General features: G+C 38.7%; 1 protein-coding gene across 18 annotated transcripts in view; it reads left to right on the top strand.

Moving 5' to 3' along the window:
* The window catches only part of TCF4 (transcription factor 4), a gene marked incomplete at its 5' end in the record, with an annotated part of 342458 nt that overhangs the window by 103960 nt on the left and 220586 nt on the right, over positions 1-17912 (top strand). The gene's annotated exons all lie outside the window — the stretch shown is intronic.

Here is a 17912-nt window from a genome sequence, read left to right as displayed (position 1 = left end):
AAGTTCCTGCTGCAGTTGTAAACATTATGCCCAAACAGGAACATGTCCAAGAACATAAAACAATCATCTCCTAATAATTTGTCTGTTCCTTTAGGGCCGGGACACCTTTCCAGGAACACAGGGTCAGAGAGGCCTTTGGGTCTCAGTGTTCGTTTTAAAACAAATCCCTGACTGGGGGAAGGCAGAGTTGGGATCGGCAACAGTACTGAGGATCTGTGACTGGAACTGGAGATGAGGTCACATTCTCCTGACCCACTTGGAGGAGGGGTGGCTGGGTGAAAACAAACAAATAAAGGAACAACAAAAACCTCTGTAGGTCTATTGTGAGGAAAGAAATAGAATGGATGTTGGGTGGACAGAACTAATGGTGTCACTGCATCTTCTGAGAACTAATGTTTTGAATAACATAGAATAACTTGTGTTCATATTACTATAGTCCAGCTATACCTGTGCTATTTTCCCTACCACAACATATGAGAGGTGCTCAAGTCTGTGTAAGTGAATTTTAGAGTAGATTTTCTATCCTCTTGGGGAATGGTTTCCACTACTTCCTCAATTTAATTCTGGACCCTACTGTCTATCATGCACAAAAGAGAAAGGTGATATTTTACCACGAGGCAATGATGTGTAGAGTTTGCCTAAGCGGTCCATTGTGTACCATCGCACTTTCTTCATTGGTGGGTTAGTTGTTAAGTGGCTCGGTTATGTATTTTTATCTTTGAGAATTTTCAGGTATGGCTTACAAAGCAAAAACCTATTTTCATCTCTTTATATGTATCTCCAATTTAAAAATTTTTATTATGTTTCTGTGTAGGTGACAGGGGAAAGAGTGTATAAAGATGAGTTAAACTTTTTTCTCCAAGTCAGTGTTAATTTAAATAACATAATTTTCCTCTGGGATATATTATAGTTAACCCAAAAGCAAAGTCCTGATAATTAGGAAATTGGGATTCCCCACAACATGTGAGAGGAACACCTTTCTTCGCAGAGAATGTCCTTTGTCTGATTTTGGGATTTCGGTTTTTGAAGATGTCACTTTTCTTTCATGGCCTAGGAAAGGGGGTGAGAGTCACTTTGGAAAGACCTTAAGAGGAGAAATGATGAGTTTTCCTCCCAGCTCTTCCCAGGTCTTTCCTTAGGAGCGTGAACCACAGCCTGCATTTCTCTGATGTGTATAGTTGTAAGGGAACATGAAATATTGTGTGACAGTGCTTTGAAAAGTCAAAAGCAGTAAACTGCTCTAGGGGTGTTCATTGTTGTGACCGTGGTATTCTGATTATTATACTTGAAGCAGAACTTTAAATATTAATGATGCTCTTGTTTGTCAGTGGGGAAATTCCAGTGGAAAGGTTTTCAAAAACGGTTGAGCTGTATCTGCTGTTGAGGTAATGGACACAGCGTGCCTCCTCCACTTTCTGCCTTGCTATCTCACCAGATCGTAGAAAGCTGTGCTGCTGCAGAGGTAACCGTTGTTTTCTCCTCTGTCCTGAGGCCAATGATTCTGTAATATGTATCAAGGCACTAGGGTGCATAGCAAAGAGAGCATAAAGAGGCAGATATTTCCCTTTACAATGACCGTATGAGAGATTATTTCTGTCAAGAGGATAAAACATACACGGAGTCTGACTGTTTCACTGCATTTTCCTATAGAAACCACTGAGCTTGAGATCTGTACATTAACTCCTGTCTCGTCACTGACTGGCAAGCATTTCAATGTGTTAAGGATACGGATCTGCATATTTTCTGCTGAATCTTAATCCATACTTGCAAATTTGTGAAACAAACTCTAGTGTAAATGATGGAGAAGGAAATGTTGTGTGTAACAAGTTAATCTTTATGGCATACCTCTGGTTTAGTTCTTCCAGTGAGCAGTAGATAGAGTGAAACATTATGCATTTTCATTGTATTAGGTTATCTTTCTTAAAGTCTTAAGAGCTTCGCAGAATTTTTTCATTACTTGAATTCTGTTCACCTTTTTGACAGTTTCCTGTGTGCACAGCCCATTTGAGAGGCTGATGGCTTACCCATTCCACTGAGATGGTGCCCAGTGCTTCCGCCCTATCCAGCCCTGGGCTGGGCACTGGAGATGGATGGAAAGCAGACAGGACTCAGTGTTTGCCTCCATGCAGCTCGTTGTTCAGGGTGGCAGGAAGGAATCACTTGAGAATCATAATAATGCAGAATCCCATCTGTGACGAGTCCGGTGAAGGAGAAGGACAGGAGACCTGACCAGGAGGGAAGTGATGACTCAGCTGCGAGTTGATGTAGGAGTGAAACAGGCCAAGCTAGGCAGTGGAGTGGCAGGATGGGGTGGGAGTATGTGCTCATAGAGGACATGAGCATTGTCAGGGATCAGGGTAACTAGAGGAGAGAAAACGAGGGTGTGTTTTGGTATAATACCAAGGTGGCCCTGAGGGACCATACTTGCAGAACTTTACTCTTATCCTAACACCAATGGGAAGACTGAAATATTTAAAGAGGAAGTGGAATAATGGGATTTGCATGTCCATTCACAAAGCCCTCTGTGCTTACACACTACACACTCTGTGTTAATACACTGGTGATGCCTGAGGCTCTCTCTCCACTTGTGGTGGTCTCACTGACACATACTCATCTTCTTCCCCGGTGTGTAGTATCCTTATAGTTCGTGTGGGATTATTACATTGCCAGGGCGACAGCTGGGGCTCGTGAGCCACATGCAACTCTTCGGCCCCTTGCATGTGGCTTTTCCACAAAGTACCATGGCCTGGACAAGTCTGTTTTGAAGAAGTGGCATTAGAAGAAGTTGAAGTTTAAAAGATTTGGCTCTCAAAAGAAATTTCAATCGTTGGACTGTTGATATTTGGCTCTGTTGACTAATGAGTTTGCTGACCACTGCACTAAACCAATCACAGGGTAATTCTGTCCCTTCACCATGGTTTTAAATCTGGGTCATCTACATCTATGCAAATTCCTGCATGTGTTCCCTGGCATGATGGTCTCAATTAAGGCAAAGTTCAGGAGGAATTTTGCTCTTTTGTAAACTTAACTCTCTACAAGAAGAGGAATAAGGAAGCAAGTTGTTTTAGAAATCCCATGAGCATGATGGATGGAGTCCGGCTTGAGGATGAAGGTGGTATGGAGAGGACACAGTGGACAGGTGGAAGGAGCCTTTGTCTTTCCTAGTGTGGTGGATCCACTGGCTACATCAACCCTGAAACCTGCTTTGTCTCTGCACTTTCCACTTCTCTGGGCCAGTAAATGTCCCTATATGAAGGGACTTTTCATTAGACTGCACCTAAGATTACCTTCATCTCTATGTCAGTACACCTCACCATGATGCCACTGCTTTCCTTCTTTCTATACCCCAAATTGTAATGTCTTAAAGGGAATGATTCTAGCCTGTATAACACTCCTTTCTCTAAAATTCCATAACATTTATTATTCTGTAATCAAATACTGCTCTTTATTTATGTCTCCAAATCTAGGTTATATATTTCAGAGAGAAAGAGCTCTATTTTATATTGATTTTGGATCCCATTTGTGTTAAGAGTCATGCTATTATGATAATAATAATCATAATAAAAATAGGAGTTGTACTTCTATGTTTTGGGTTCCATGGATATATTTTTTTCTAAATTATCTCTCAATAATCACAACAGTATTGGAGGGTGGATATCATAATTCCCATTTTACAGATGAGAATACATGGAATTGAGATGTTAAAATTTTTCTCCAAAATTACACCAGTAGCTTGCCACTCCTACTTGGAAGATAATGGTTGAAGAAAGAGTGGCTAATGAGTGTATTTGCTTTATTTTTTTGAGACAGAGGACACTAAGCAGCCTGAGAACATGTGGTGCTCAGAGGGAGGAGATGCTAAGAAGGGAAACAAGTCTTAAAGGGAGAGAAGGAGAGTTCAAAGACCAATTTCCCCTGCCTTCTAATTTTGACTAGTGCCAGTTCTAACTGCCTATGTTTGCTTTGCTTGGAAGATAGAATCATTGTGCCAGGATTCACAGGAGTTTGTTTTGGAGGATGCATTAGTCAGGGCGTGCTAATTGCTGGAACAAACAACCACCAAACTTTAGTAGCTTAACACCACAAGGGCTATCTCCCTCTGGTGTCACAAGACCCATGGGGTGGGCCCTGTTCCCTCTAGTCCTTCAGCTCTGGTTGCTTGCTTGCTTTAGCTTGGCCATCCCCTAGGACTCGGAAATTTACTAGATTCTTTGCCTGGGCTGACAAAGAGGGAAGAGAAAGTGCTCGGGAGATTGTATGGGAGGTTTCTGGGAAAGGCAAGCATTCCTTCTGCTCACATTGTATTGGCCAAATCTCAGTCACATGATCCCACTTCACTGCAGAGGAGGATGGGAGGTACAGACTTCCTGTGTGGCCAGGATCCTGGGGAGAGGGGACGGGAGGGGGAGGGTGATAGAAATGGGAACTGGAGAAGACATAGTCTAGTTTTAGCCACAGAGTGTTTAGTAGAGACCTGAGAGTTTGGTGACCACTGGTTTTCAGAGGCACTGAGTTTTCAACCAAGGCACTACCATGTAGTGCGCACTCAGCTTCTAAAGGACACTGGATCTGACGCATGCCAATGGCCTATAACTAGGAAAGTTGTTCACCTTCTGTGCAGAGAAGATAATAGCATGTATTTCAGGAGTTGTTTTGGAGAGTGAAGGAAACCATGAAGATGGAATGGATTTGTTAACTAGACAAAAATTTATCTGCCATGTTGCTTGGGAAGATTGGGAAGAAAGAAAAAATGCCAATGCAAAGAGGATTCGGTAATGAATGGTGGGAAGTAGGATATAGATATTTTTCTTTGGAAACCCATTGCCATGTTTCATGTCATTAAATTTTGTTTCTTTTAACGGAGTAGTTTTTTTAAAAAAATGTTTTTATTGATTTTACTTATTTTAGAGAGATAGAGTAAGGGAGAGGGACAGAGAGATAGAAACATTGATGATAAGAGAGAACATCTAAAGGCAGTCTCCTGCATGCTTCCCCTCACTGGGAATTAATTGAGCCAGCAACTTGGGCATGTGCCCTGACTGGGAATTGAACCATGACCTCTTGGTTCATGGGCTGATGCTCAACCATTGAGCAACACTGGCCGGGCTAATGAATTAGTATTTATAAATTCCATAGAGGCTTTCCACAATTGTGTTACTTAATATCTTTAATTTTTACCATAAAGGTTCTATTTATGATTATTATTTATGATTATTATTTTTAATTGGTTAAACTGATTTTTAATGATTGTGGACTTTTCACTGGTTTCAGAGTGACTGCTGTGAAGAGTCCTTGCACAGAGCCTTGAATTAAAGTGGGAAGAGAAGCTGAGGGCTGGGTGGGCCTTTGTAAGAAAGATTACAATATGTTTGATACTATGAAGAGAATTCATTTTTTTCCTATTTTGCATTGGCTATATGTTGCTTTGATTTCATTCTGTATTTATGAGGCTTGTAGTATTTCTTTTCTTTAGCTTTCTTATTTGCAACTGCAGATTTAATGATTTCCTTTGTGTACCACCGCCTCCCGGAATTTGGCCCAGCAGTTTTGAGTAGCTGAACGATTTATCGAGGACAGATCAGCCGAAATGTGGCTCAACTTTAGTAAAGCAGACGGAATGACATAAGGTTAGGTGACTGATGTGTGAGTTTTTGAATTTGATTTGGTTTTACATGGAAAGGTTGAAGCAATGATCCATGTATTCTAATAAAAATCATCAGTACAAATCAAATAAAATCTGGCTTAGTGGCTATTTTCCCACTGTCACTCATGGCTAGCCTGTGCTGTTACAGACCACATTTGGCAGGCACTGGCTTTTCCTACAACAACATCTTAAAAGTAGTAGTGCAATCTTTATATGTTCAGAAGGCATCTTTTCTAATCAGGCTTTCTGCTAATCTCATCAGATAAATCATTATTCTCTACTGACAGCTCTGGCTGCCCCTAAACCCCTTCCCTGCTTCTTGTTTTCTCTCAACATGCCTGGTTATTGTCATTTTTCAGGTCTTTGTGTATATTTCCTTTCAAACTCAGGACATTTCTCCCATTCCTGAGGAAGAGTTATAGCTTTTTACCATTCCGCTCAGTGAATTTATAGACCAGTAGTACATCATAGCAGCTCATATCTTTCTGACCAGTAATCCATCGATTATCAGATGGACCAAAGGCAGGTTGCATCCAAACTATAGACCTAATAAAAGACTAAAATGCTTATTCCCATGAATTTGATTGATTTAAACTTAAGAAAATATCAGTCGATTCTAATGTATTTCAATTTTTACCTCCAAAAACTGGACCAGTAAATTAATGCAGATGTATTTCAACTACTACAGTTCTGGCAGTGTTTTAAAGCTCTTGGAAATGAAAGTAAGAGCAGCAGCATGGTTAGGGGAAGGGTACAGTTCATTTTTGTCATTATAGACCAGATCAACTATCACAGCCCCTGGGCTCTCTCAAACCAATGCAAGCTCATGTTATACTGGTCATATGGTGCTATATTGGATACAAAGTAGCTCAGAAGGAATATTGGCAAGTTTGTTTTTTTTTTATTGCTGATATGATTTAAAAATGTATATTGCTAGATATGAAAATGGAATCATTATAATACTATTGAACTTTCCTATTTTTGCAAGTATTTTAATGAACTTAAGCAAGGATTCTGTTACCTCTTAGAATTTAAGGGGGGAATGGAATGGCCTCTTTTGTATCAGATAACTTGATTTTTTTATATGTTTGAAAAATAGTATTGGTCTGCTTATGCTTAAGTATTCAACTTCCTTTGATCCCAATTTCATACTTTCAGGGATTCCAGATAAATCATTTAAAAAAAAATTTTTGGAAAGCAGAAAGCATAATACAGAAGTTTGGTTACATTATTGTGATATAAAATGTAAAACCCTTTAGGTCACCAGACACACTTCTCTGACTACACACACATACACACACAGGCCCAAAAAACCTTTGCACTTGTCTACCAGGCCTGTGGCTGAAATGAATTATAGGGAAATCTTTCTAAGTATGAATAAGTCAGAGTTGAAATACACCATTACTGTTTAGCTAATAAAATGACATAGGCTTCATCCAGGGTTAAAGGGTCCATTTCCACCTTATATTAATGGCAATATGTGAACTCACTCAATATTGCACAATATGCATATGTTCTATCAAATGACCAAGCTTTACTCACAATCTTTTCTGGTGATTAAGCTTCTCTCCTTCCCCCCACTTTTTTTTAATAATAGTTATATCATTTGTGTTATATTTCTAAAGTGTCAGTTTACTTACCACTTTTAAAAACTTAGGTATTTCCCACTTTAAAACATTTTTAATTTTTTTTTTTTTTTTTTTGCCAACCTACAAAAAGCATGCTAGATTTTCTTGTATCATACGTGTACTCTGTATCTTTGATTTTATTGGGAAGTGCTCACTGAGGTGGATCTCCTTTGTACACAGTGGTTTCTAGAATGTGGTACAAAGAGGCTAGGAACAGCCACTCAGGACAGCACTGGCTCCAGAATGGATTATTTAACTTGGCTTCATGTATTTCATTGATTCACTAGTGGGTTGCTCAATCCTGTCTTTATCTTGGCTGAATTCCTTTCAAGTTAATAGTATATATGTCTTCATTTATTCTGGTTACTATTCTCCTTACCCCCACCAAGGTCACGCTGCTGCTACCACTAATAACTTCATCAATTGAGATGTCACCAGGCCATAAATAAACAATTGAGGAATATTTCTTACCAATTCAGATAGGACAGAAATTTCAGTCGAGTTTTGCATGTGCTCCTCTACATTTCTGTGCTTTTAAAAACAAATTGAGCCAAAGCCAGTTTGGCTCAGTGGTAGAGCGTCGGTCTGCGGACTGAAAGGTCCCAGGTTCGATTCCAGTCAAGGGCATGTACATTGGTTGCGGGCACATCCCCAGTAGGGGGTGTGCAAGAGGCAGCTGGTCGATGCTTCTCTCTCATCAACGTTTCTAGCTCTCTATCTTTCTCCCTTCCTCTCTGTAAAAAATCAATAAAATATATTTTAAAAAAAACAACCCCTCCCCCCCCTTCCCCCCCCCCCCCCCCCACACACACACACAGAACACCAATTGAGCCGAAACCGGTTTGACTAAGTGGATAGAGTGTCAGCCTTGGACCAGAGAGGTCCCAGGTTTGATTCCGATCAAGGGCATATACTTTGGTTGTAAGCACATCCCCAGTAAGAGGTGTGCAGGAGGCAGCTGATCGATGTTTCTAACTTTCTATCCCTCTCCCTTCCTCTCTGGAAAAAAATCAATAAAATATATTTAAAAAACAAAACAAAAAACAGTTGACTGACCAGAGGGTCTGTGAGGCTCTCTAAGATATTGTGAAGGGTTATCATTGATCCAAAGATGGGGGGAGTGGGTGTTGAGGAAATTTTCACTTTTTTCTTTATACACTTTTGTGCTTTAATTTTTTTCCAATAAGAACATAATTAAAAGTAAGTTGTAATGGTCTTAAAGTATCTCCCCATAGATTGCTGATTAGTTGCACAGGGAAAGTTGTAATTATACAGTACAGAATTCCCATAGTACATTGACCAGGCAATAAAATTAGAATAAGAAATGAAGGAGGCAGACCACCATGCCATCCTATGGCTGTATGTGATATTCTGGGAAAGAGACAAGGCCACAATGTAGTACGAGAGGCCTGATGCACGAAGATTTGTGCAAGAATGAACCTTTCTTACCCTGACTGTTGGCACCACCTTCAATCCCACTGGAGCTGCCTTTGTGCTCTGGCCCAGAGCTGCCTTGCTGCCTTCCCGCCTTCCCACCTTCCCAAGCTGACCAGAGGCCGGGAGCAGCTGGGGAGGTGCAGAACACCTGCTTCGTTGCCATGGCGATGACACAAGTGTCCCACCCCACCCCCAGCCACTTGGTGCCTGTGTATGCAAATTAACCCTCCATCTTTGATGGGTTAATTTGCATACCCCCTCCTGATTGGCTGGTGGGTGTGACAGAGGTATGGTCAATTTGCATCTTACTCTTATCAGTGTAGATTATGTCCACCTGAATATAATCCCAAGGCAGCATCAGAAAAAATAAAAAAAAGCCAAGTTGAGAAACATTCTATAAAGTAATGGGCCTGAATTCTTTAAAAAATACCAATGTTACAAAAAGAAAAGGAAGATTGAAGAAATTACAGATTAAAATAGATGAGAGTGATGTGCTGATTAAATACAGTGAGTAATCGTGGATTTTTTCCCCGATGTATGCTTAGTTAAATGTTATTTATTATACTTGATATCACTTGTCATTTATGGACTTTGGGTTAGATAACAGTATTATATCAAAGGTAGATATCCGAATTTTGATAACTATGCTGTTTTTATTCTTAGGAAATAGACACAGAAGTATTAGGGGATAAAAGGATATGACTGGTGTGACCTACTTGCAATGGTTGAGACACAGCAAATTATGTAGTTTTAACTGCATTGTGATAAAAACTTTTGAAAATAAAACATAGAAAAACAGGAAAATTTTTAAACTGTGTTGTTCCAGCCCTACCAGCATGGCTCAGTGGTTGAGCATCAACCTATGAACCATGAGGTCCTCGGTTCAATTCCTGGTCAGGGCACATACATAGGTTGCGGGCTTGATTCCCAGTAAGAGGTGTGCAGGAGGCGGCTGATCGATGATTGTCTCTCATCATTGATGTTTCTCTCTCTCTCTCTCCCTCTCCCTTCTCTGAAATCAATAGAAATACATATTTTTTTTTAAAAATGTGTTGTTCTTGGACTTTAATCTTGGTCTTTCTTGATTACCTTTCAGGTGGGGCCAGATTATCTGTGGGTTTTGTTGTGTTTTGTTATTTTGTTTGTTTGTTTTGAGGTTCTTGGGTATTTTGATTGTCAGCTACAATTGAGACTCACAACCCTCAATTTTTTTTTTCTAAAGAGTTGGTAGAATTATATTGAGATTGATCAGGTGCCACTAGATAAGTAGCAGAAAATTCCTCAAACTTAGAGTGAAAGGGTGAAAATTGACTTTGAGTGTGGGGAAATGAACTTGATGTAATGTTGTTGCATTTTTTTGTGGGTTTCAGCCTAGTCAGAGCAGTCTGTAGTTGACCAGGCAACTTACTGTTCTTCAAATGCCACAAAAAATTAAATGTTTTCTTCAAATTCTGCTCTCTCACAATTCTGATCATCAAACTTATATTGTATTGTTGGGTATCAGACTGTATATTTAGGCAAAATTCTGTTGAGCCCATTAAGTAAAAATAAAAAGATTTTCTTTCCTGTCCAAACTATTATAATTTCACATTTATAAATTACTTCAAATTCATTTTTAATGGACAAGTTCCTTTCAAATACACATAGAGATGGTGTTATAAAACTGTAAACAGTTTATGCATTTTTACAGATTTCCATTTTATGTGTTTGCTACTGATTTACCTCTTTTTAATTGCAACAGAGGTAAAGAATTAGTAGTTTAAAACAGTAGGGACTGCATGTTCTGCTGTGATCAAGGAATTAGATAATCTGGCTTGTTTGCTTACGGGGTCTGTATCTTGAGACTTTTATAGGGTAGTATCAAGGCTCTGAGCCTTCTTATTATGCCAATACCCAGAAGATTGCTTTAATGAGAAGTAAAGGGCCTTTTTCCAATTACAAGGGAATAATTGTATTAAGTTCCTGTGTTATGTCAACCTGCTTTGATTTGATTACTGCAAAAGAAATGGATTTATCTGTCAGTGTTACTTAATTAAGCCTTCTCATTGATGTTTTGCAGAGTAATATAGTGTGGTTTGCACATTTGAGCCTAAATACAAAGAAAATTGGCCTAAAACTAAGATATGACCCCTAAAGATAACATGTAAGATTGATTGCTTGTCATTGGCAGGTCAGAGGCTGCAGTGCTAAACACAGGTGGGAGATAGGGATGTTGAAAGGATAAAATGAAAATCAGTCTATGGGAGTGATTATAATAAGCAAAAAGGACTGTGCTAGAAAACTGGATTTTAGGAAAGATTTTTGAGTATTCAAAACTGTTTGGCTTCACCAATAATAGCCAGGCATCTGGAATAGGGAATGAAATGAGGTGAGACTGGAGGAAACAGAAGTTGATGCTGCTACAGTATAAAAGGAAAGAGAAGATAAAGAAGGAAGCAAGGGGAATGATGCCATTTGGGAAAAGTGGACCATTGTGGTTGTGCAGAGCAATTACAGCTCACAAATATTTCAATTAAGCCAGCATCTCTTTCCCAGAGCTTCACAAATGGTACCCTAGGGAGAACAGAGGTATGGGGTGGGGGGAAACATAGAAGATGCAACTGTTATGTTTCCTCTTGGCTCTTTTCCCCTTTCCATCGGAATAAACGTAATAAATAATCAACTAGGGGTTTTAAATAGCATTTTTTATATCTTAAGTCATTACAGTATTGTGGATTTTAAACCATGAAGTTACATATATGATTTGAAAAAGGCATGCAAAATTGCATATACATGTTAATACTGTTATATATTTTATTCTATTAGGGTACGAAGTATATTTTAAAATTTATTTCTTTGTTTAACATAAAATTTTCTAAAGTATCTCTGTTTTATTTTTCACATTTTGTTAGGTCTGTTGGTAAATACATCCTTAAGAGGGACTAAGCACCTAATTACAAAGTTCCCCTAATTATATTTACTTTTAATTTAGGTACTTTGAAGCTTATCTATGTAGTGCTGGAGCTAGATGGTATGTTTTTAAAGTCTATACATATGGCAGGTTACTTTCAATTGTTACTCTCAATTGAGTTTGAAATAAGTCCCCTCATCCCAGGACATTATCTTAGTAAGACTCATGTTTATTAAGTGCTTTTAGACCAGTTGCATTTTAAAAAGTCGAAGGAGGCATGTACAGTTCACACTGTGGTATTCTTGCCTCAGATGTTCATGGCTCTTCCTTCCGGGCTGTTGCTTAGAAAGAAGTGATCCTGAACGGACTGCCTTCTCTTTAAAGGGGAAACTCAACTGGTCATTCCACTCAGGTGAAGTGGAAGGGTGCTAAGTAACACCCAGGTCTCTGTATTTCATGTTGCATTACTCAAGCTAGAATTTCATTCAAGTTAGGTTGTTATTGATGCTTCCAAATTATCTGGATTGATACAGACTTCAAGGCTATTTCCTTTTGTCTCAGTTTCATAACATAACTCTTTACCCACCTTGAGTTTCAAGGTTTTTGAGTTTCAAAATAAGGAACACAGCTGGCATATTTATAACAAAAAAAAAAAACAAACACAAAAAACAAAAAAAACTTATGTATTTTATTTAGTTACTTTCATAGTATTTGATTTTGTATTATATGAAAGTGCTTTTCCTGTTTTGGAGCACCAAAAGTGTAATTAAGTTTATATTTTAAATAGCTGAGATTATTTTGTGCACATTTTTGAAACATAGTTTATTTTGAACTTCAGGAAAATAATATTGTTTTAAGCAGTGTTCTAAAGGACACATTAATATAAGTTTAAGTTAATAAAGGCTAAAAATATAATCGTTTTCCCACTAAACTTTCTCCCCTATATATCCACATTTTACCCTTCTTTATACAATTCATATACTTAAATATAAACTATAAAATCATCTTATACTTGACCTTTGAGTCTTCAGATTTATTGGATAAGTAAATTCATCAGTGCTGAGAATGTCAGTGTTGACAGCAGTGATGACATGGAAAGCCCAGGTCTCCCTGCTCTGTATTGAAGAATCTTAGAATTTGTGTGGGAGGCATCACCACAACCCTTATCTTTTGCTCGGTCCATTTGGGAAGGTCAGGAAGTTTCTTGTCACTCACAGTTCAGATCACTCATTATAAAGTATATCTTGTCTCTTAAAGAAGTGGTCATGGTTTCGTGGACATTATCTCTCAATATTTGAAACTCGTCAAACTCTCCTTTCCTCTGCCTTAGTACTCAGATTTGACTTCAGATTCCTCTACTTAAAGCTCTTATTATACTGGCTGCTAATGAAAATGTGCACATCCTTAACACGCTCTTTGCTGATGAAATATTTTGAACTCTAAATTCATCTGGCACTGACGGAGAGCATATGCCATCTCAGTTTGTGTGGAGGGCTCAGCCAAGGGTTCTTCCTGGACTAGGAAATTAGTAGGAGCCACAGATGTACGCAGTCTGTGATTCTCCATGATGATGTGGAGGATTTAATAGTGTCTGTTGTTTCAGAGCAAAGGATTTAAGACCGTGTAGACTTCAACATGTTTCAGAGTGATTATCTTTCCAGGAAAAACAGCCTCAATCCCCCAGTACATTATGACTGTGTAGAACCTTTCATCGGGAAATCAATATATTTCCACAAAAGTAGAGATTTGTAGACTCTTAGAGCGATGCAGAAACCAACTCTGGTTGTTTTGTGACTTCATGAAACTCTAGGGCCTTGGATGTTTGGCATGATCTGGGTGCAAAGTATGGAAAGAACCAAGGTACAACTCTAATGAACCCGAAGTGACAGAGTTAGGGAACTCTTACACTTGTTTATTTCAATAAAGTTTAAACCTGTGTAGCATTTTGTCTATAATTTTAGCTTGGGCTGTTGGTCAGCATACATAACTTTTGACACCATATCAGTTATATAGCATACAGAAATATGTGGAAATGGTGAGGCATAAAGAGGATATTCTAAAAGTAAATTAAGCTTCAAAACATCTAATGGTAACTGAGTTCTCACTGTGATTCTGCGGTAGAGGTTCATGGAGGAGGTGCTTTTTGTGTTTACTGAGTATATTAGCTTTTCTAAAATCCAGGAGAATATTTGAAAGTTTCTGCCCTATTAAGCAGAACTAGTTGTCTTAAAAGTGACAGTGAGATTTCTTTGACTAGGTCACCATTTTACATATTTATGTGGTTTAATTATCTTAGATTTTGGGTGGTGTTAGTAAATTAGGCTTTCATGGCAGATAATGGTTCCTGAGAATTTCCTATGGGCCAGGTACTTCTAAAATTAGGAGGGGGCCCAGATGTACACAGCCCATGAGTCTCCATGATGATGGGAGGATATTTAATAGTGTCTGTTGTCTCAGACTCTAGAGCAGGATTATGCCGAGTTGCTACTAAAATCCAGGCCTCCATCTCAAATGCCAGTGCTGTGTTTTCTGATATTTGATCTCCTGGAAATTTGAGAAATCAAACCATCAGTTTAATGAATGTAGATGAGAAATCGTAGAAATGAAAAACTCTTTCTGTTCTTTTCTCTAAATAGAGTGTTCTCCCTTCACCTTTCTTTGGTGTTTTGATGCTGAAATATCAGCCATGTGAGAGGGGACTTATGCATAACTCCTCAAATGCAATGAAAATTTGTGGATTGTCAGGCTGCCTCCTAAAGCAACTGTCCATACCAAGGAAGTTACCATATCTGTCCTAGTTTAGGGTAAAATAAATTTAAGGGGAAAAAAATCTTGCACATTTGAGTCCATTTCAGTCTCATGGAAGAATAATTTCTATCATCGACTTGCTTTTCTTCTGTTGCCAAGGTTATTGTCTCTCTATTATTGATCCTCATTCTGGATAGACGCGGCAACAGAACAGGGATGCTAGTTGTGAATCTTGTTTCGCTCTTTGCTTGCCTACTCAGTAGGCTCTAGGATATTGACCCTTTCTCCACTCCATTGCAGAGTACATTTTGATAAGCTCACCACCCCTCTGACTTTATTGTCCTCCTACTCTTATTTTTCAGTCTCTTGATTTCTTTTAATATTTACTTTTATATAGTTGTTGTTGTATATAATTATGTAATCTTTTGTGGACACAGAATGGGCATAAACATCCAAATGAATACATTTTCTCTGCTGGAGAGAAGTGACTGAAGGTAACATTCATTGGAGCTGGTCTTGTAGAGATCTGTGGTTCTCATCAAAAGGGTATTTTTATGGTAAAGAAAAGCATTTACTAGTTTTTTGCATTGAAAGCACCTGTGTTAGCCTTCTCTGTCATTTATTGTCATCGAAGCCCAAGCTTTCTCATATATAAGATGGGTATACTATTAGTGCATTGAAATGCTTAGCACAGTGTCTGACACATAAGCTCACTAAATGTTAGCTGCTGGTATTTTTTGTTTTTGTTTTGAGAGATGAAGAACAGTTTAGGCAAAAAGAATAGAGGTACAGAAACATGGAGGTACACCAGTGTGTGTGCAATGTTCAGATATACTAACAGGGAGTAAGCAATGGCCAAGTGTGGGCCATGTGCAGGGCTTATATAAAAAGTGAGTCTGAGCAAAAACTGCTGGGATGGAGATGTGTTGGGGGTATGTATTGAATGCTGCTGAAACCTGCAGCCCTAGGCAGGAATTTAAAGAGAGGGAGGGAGTCAGGCAACTGTTGGTGTGGGGCATGCATCTGTCTTGATTCTCCAATAGTCGGCTGGTGGGTCTCAAATACCTGTGTACATGAAAATTACTTGGGACCTTGTTAAAAGCACAGTGCGTTTCCCCCCCACCCTGACCCTGTTCCCAGAAATCCAGACTCACTAGGTCTGCCTTGGACCCTAAGGTGCTGATATTTGATGGGCACACCACGGATTCAGAAGCACAGTGGTCCTCAGATGCACTTTGAGAGTGCTGGAATAGTTGTTGAGGGAATGCATGCTAATTTACTGGCAGGTCTGATGAAACTCAGTGGGAGGGAAGATAGAAATAAAAAACATAAAAGTAGCATGTTTACATTCATTATGAGTTACAAATATACACGTTCTAGCCTTGTGTTTTCTTGCTATAGATGATTGAGCACCAGTTATACAGATATAGTTTCAAAGATAAAATCTAATCAACAATATAGGTTTTGGAGAGCTGGGATTCCTCCTTCTAAATCTAGCAGTAGGGCAAGGGATGGCAAAACCTGTTAAAAAGAGAGCAGTAAATAGGAGGAAGGCACACAGCATGCGGTCAGGAAATGAGAAAGGTGGAAATGGAAAAGGATGGCAAAAGAGCAGAAAAATTTGATTGGTTGAGAATCTATTTGTAAAGGAACCCAGCCAGCATTTAACCTTTTTTTGAAAAAATGAAACTTCCAGCATTTTTAATTAGTGAATTGCTCAATTTTGAAATCGCCTAATTGAGAATACTCAAGTTTTGATGTGTTTTATCTGCCTGCTAATTACCAGACTGCATTGTTGACCATTATTTTTCCTTTATCTTAGTGGATAGAATATGCATATGAAGGTCTCTTGCAACACTACAGCTCAAGTCTGGGTTAAAAATGCATGTCACAAGAATGCATACTAAATTATAAATCAAGTTCTAGTATATCTGTTCTCCAACTCAATTCTTTTTTGCTCCTTAATATGATTTTTCCTCTAGCACAAGACTTCTCTATCCTGGCACAATTGACATTTGAGGCTAGAACATTTTTGTTGTGGGAGATTGTTGTGTGTATCCGTAGGATGCTTAGCAGCATCCTGGTTTATACCAACTAGATGCCAGTACACCCTCTCCTCTCATCAAACCCCCCCCCCCCCCCCCGAAGCTGGGATGACTCAGAATCTCTCTGGACATTGCCAGATGTCCTCTGGGGACCAGACCTACCCCCGGTGGAGAACTGCTAGCCTAGTATTACTATGGTCTTTTCTCCTCCTTGTCTCTGCCTACTTTGTTGTTGTTGTTGTTGTTAATCCTCATCAGAGTATATTTTTTCTTTGATTTTTAGAGAGTGAGGGAGGGGGAGAGACACACACTCAGAGAGAAACATAGATGTGAGAGAGACATATCAATTGGTTGCTTTCTGCACACACTCTGACTAGGGCTGGGGATGGAGCCTGCAACCAAGGTAGTACCCTTTAATGAATCGAACCCAGGACCCTTAGTCTGCAGGCCAATGCTCTTTCTATCCACTGAGCCAAACCAGCTAGGGCTCTGCCTACTTTTTATGTTTAAAATCCTTTTTAAAAACTGACAAGACAAAGTGTGTCTGAACAATATGACAACATCTTATGGTAGAGCTAGGGATTCACCCCTTTTCCTTCATTATTTTTTGGCCAAATTTAAGAGCAGAAATTTTTTCCAATTAGTCCAAATTGACTGTTTTAGGTAAAAAAAAAGAATTTAACATGGCCTAGACTTCTGAAAAGCTGCAGTGTTTGAGAGATTTTTTGTCACAGTGTTGTTGTTTTTGTTTGTTTGTTTTTGTTGAAAATATTTGCTTTTTGGTTAAGGATGAAGTGCAAAAGTTATTCATGTGAGAATCCAGAGGGTTCTAAGTAATTTCTTCATGTACTCTCGTTCTGTATACACAGGATAGGCCAGGAGGCTGTGTTGTTAAACAGCAGATTTGGAGAAAGTATTGTACCTTTTATCCAGATTGGAGGCACTCCCCAGAGCTTTCTTGACATTCCTTAAAACTCACAGTCCCTGATTTTAGCTGTCCTCAGGGGGCATCTCTTTGCTGTTGCAAGATCTTCTGAAGCACCAAGAAAAGGAACCAAAATAATTTGTTTAAAAAAGAAAGAATTCAAGTTTACTGCTAATAGTTGTGTTTTATTATTGTTCTATTCCATTTTATAATATATTCTAAAACAATGTGTACTCCACTGTATCCCAAAAATAAGTCAATTAATTACACTATGACTTCTTTTGCTGATAATAAAATAGCAGTAATAAAAAGAATGACAGTAGTGCATGAAGAGAATAAACAGTATCACTGAAATGTTAGGAAACACAATAAATGGGATTATGTCTGCTGAACCAAAGTTTCACACCTCCTCCTCCAATTCTGTCAGAGGAAGTTTGTGATGGCCATCTGTTATCAACCGTGATCAAAATAATAGAACAGCGAAACTTTTTATGCTTCTAAGGGGCCTTTCATCAAAAATCTCAAAGCTGCTTCTAAATATAGAGTGACTGATCTTTAAAATTTTAAACCAGTTTTATGTTTTAAACAATTAATA

Source organism: Pipistrellus hanaki (genome assembly GCF_964339955.1).
Source record: "Pipistrellus hanaki genome assembly, chromosome: 6".
Classification (NCBI taxonomy): Eukaryota; Metazoa; Chordata; class Mammalia; order Chiroptera; family Vespertilionidae; genus Pipistrellus; species Pipistrellus hanaki.
Note: the sequence above shows the minus strand (reverse complement) of the source record. Positions and strands in the feature narration are given on the sequence as shown.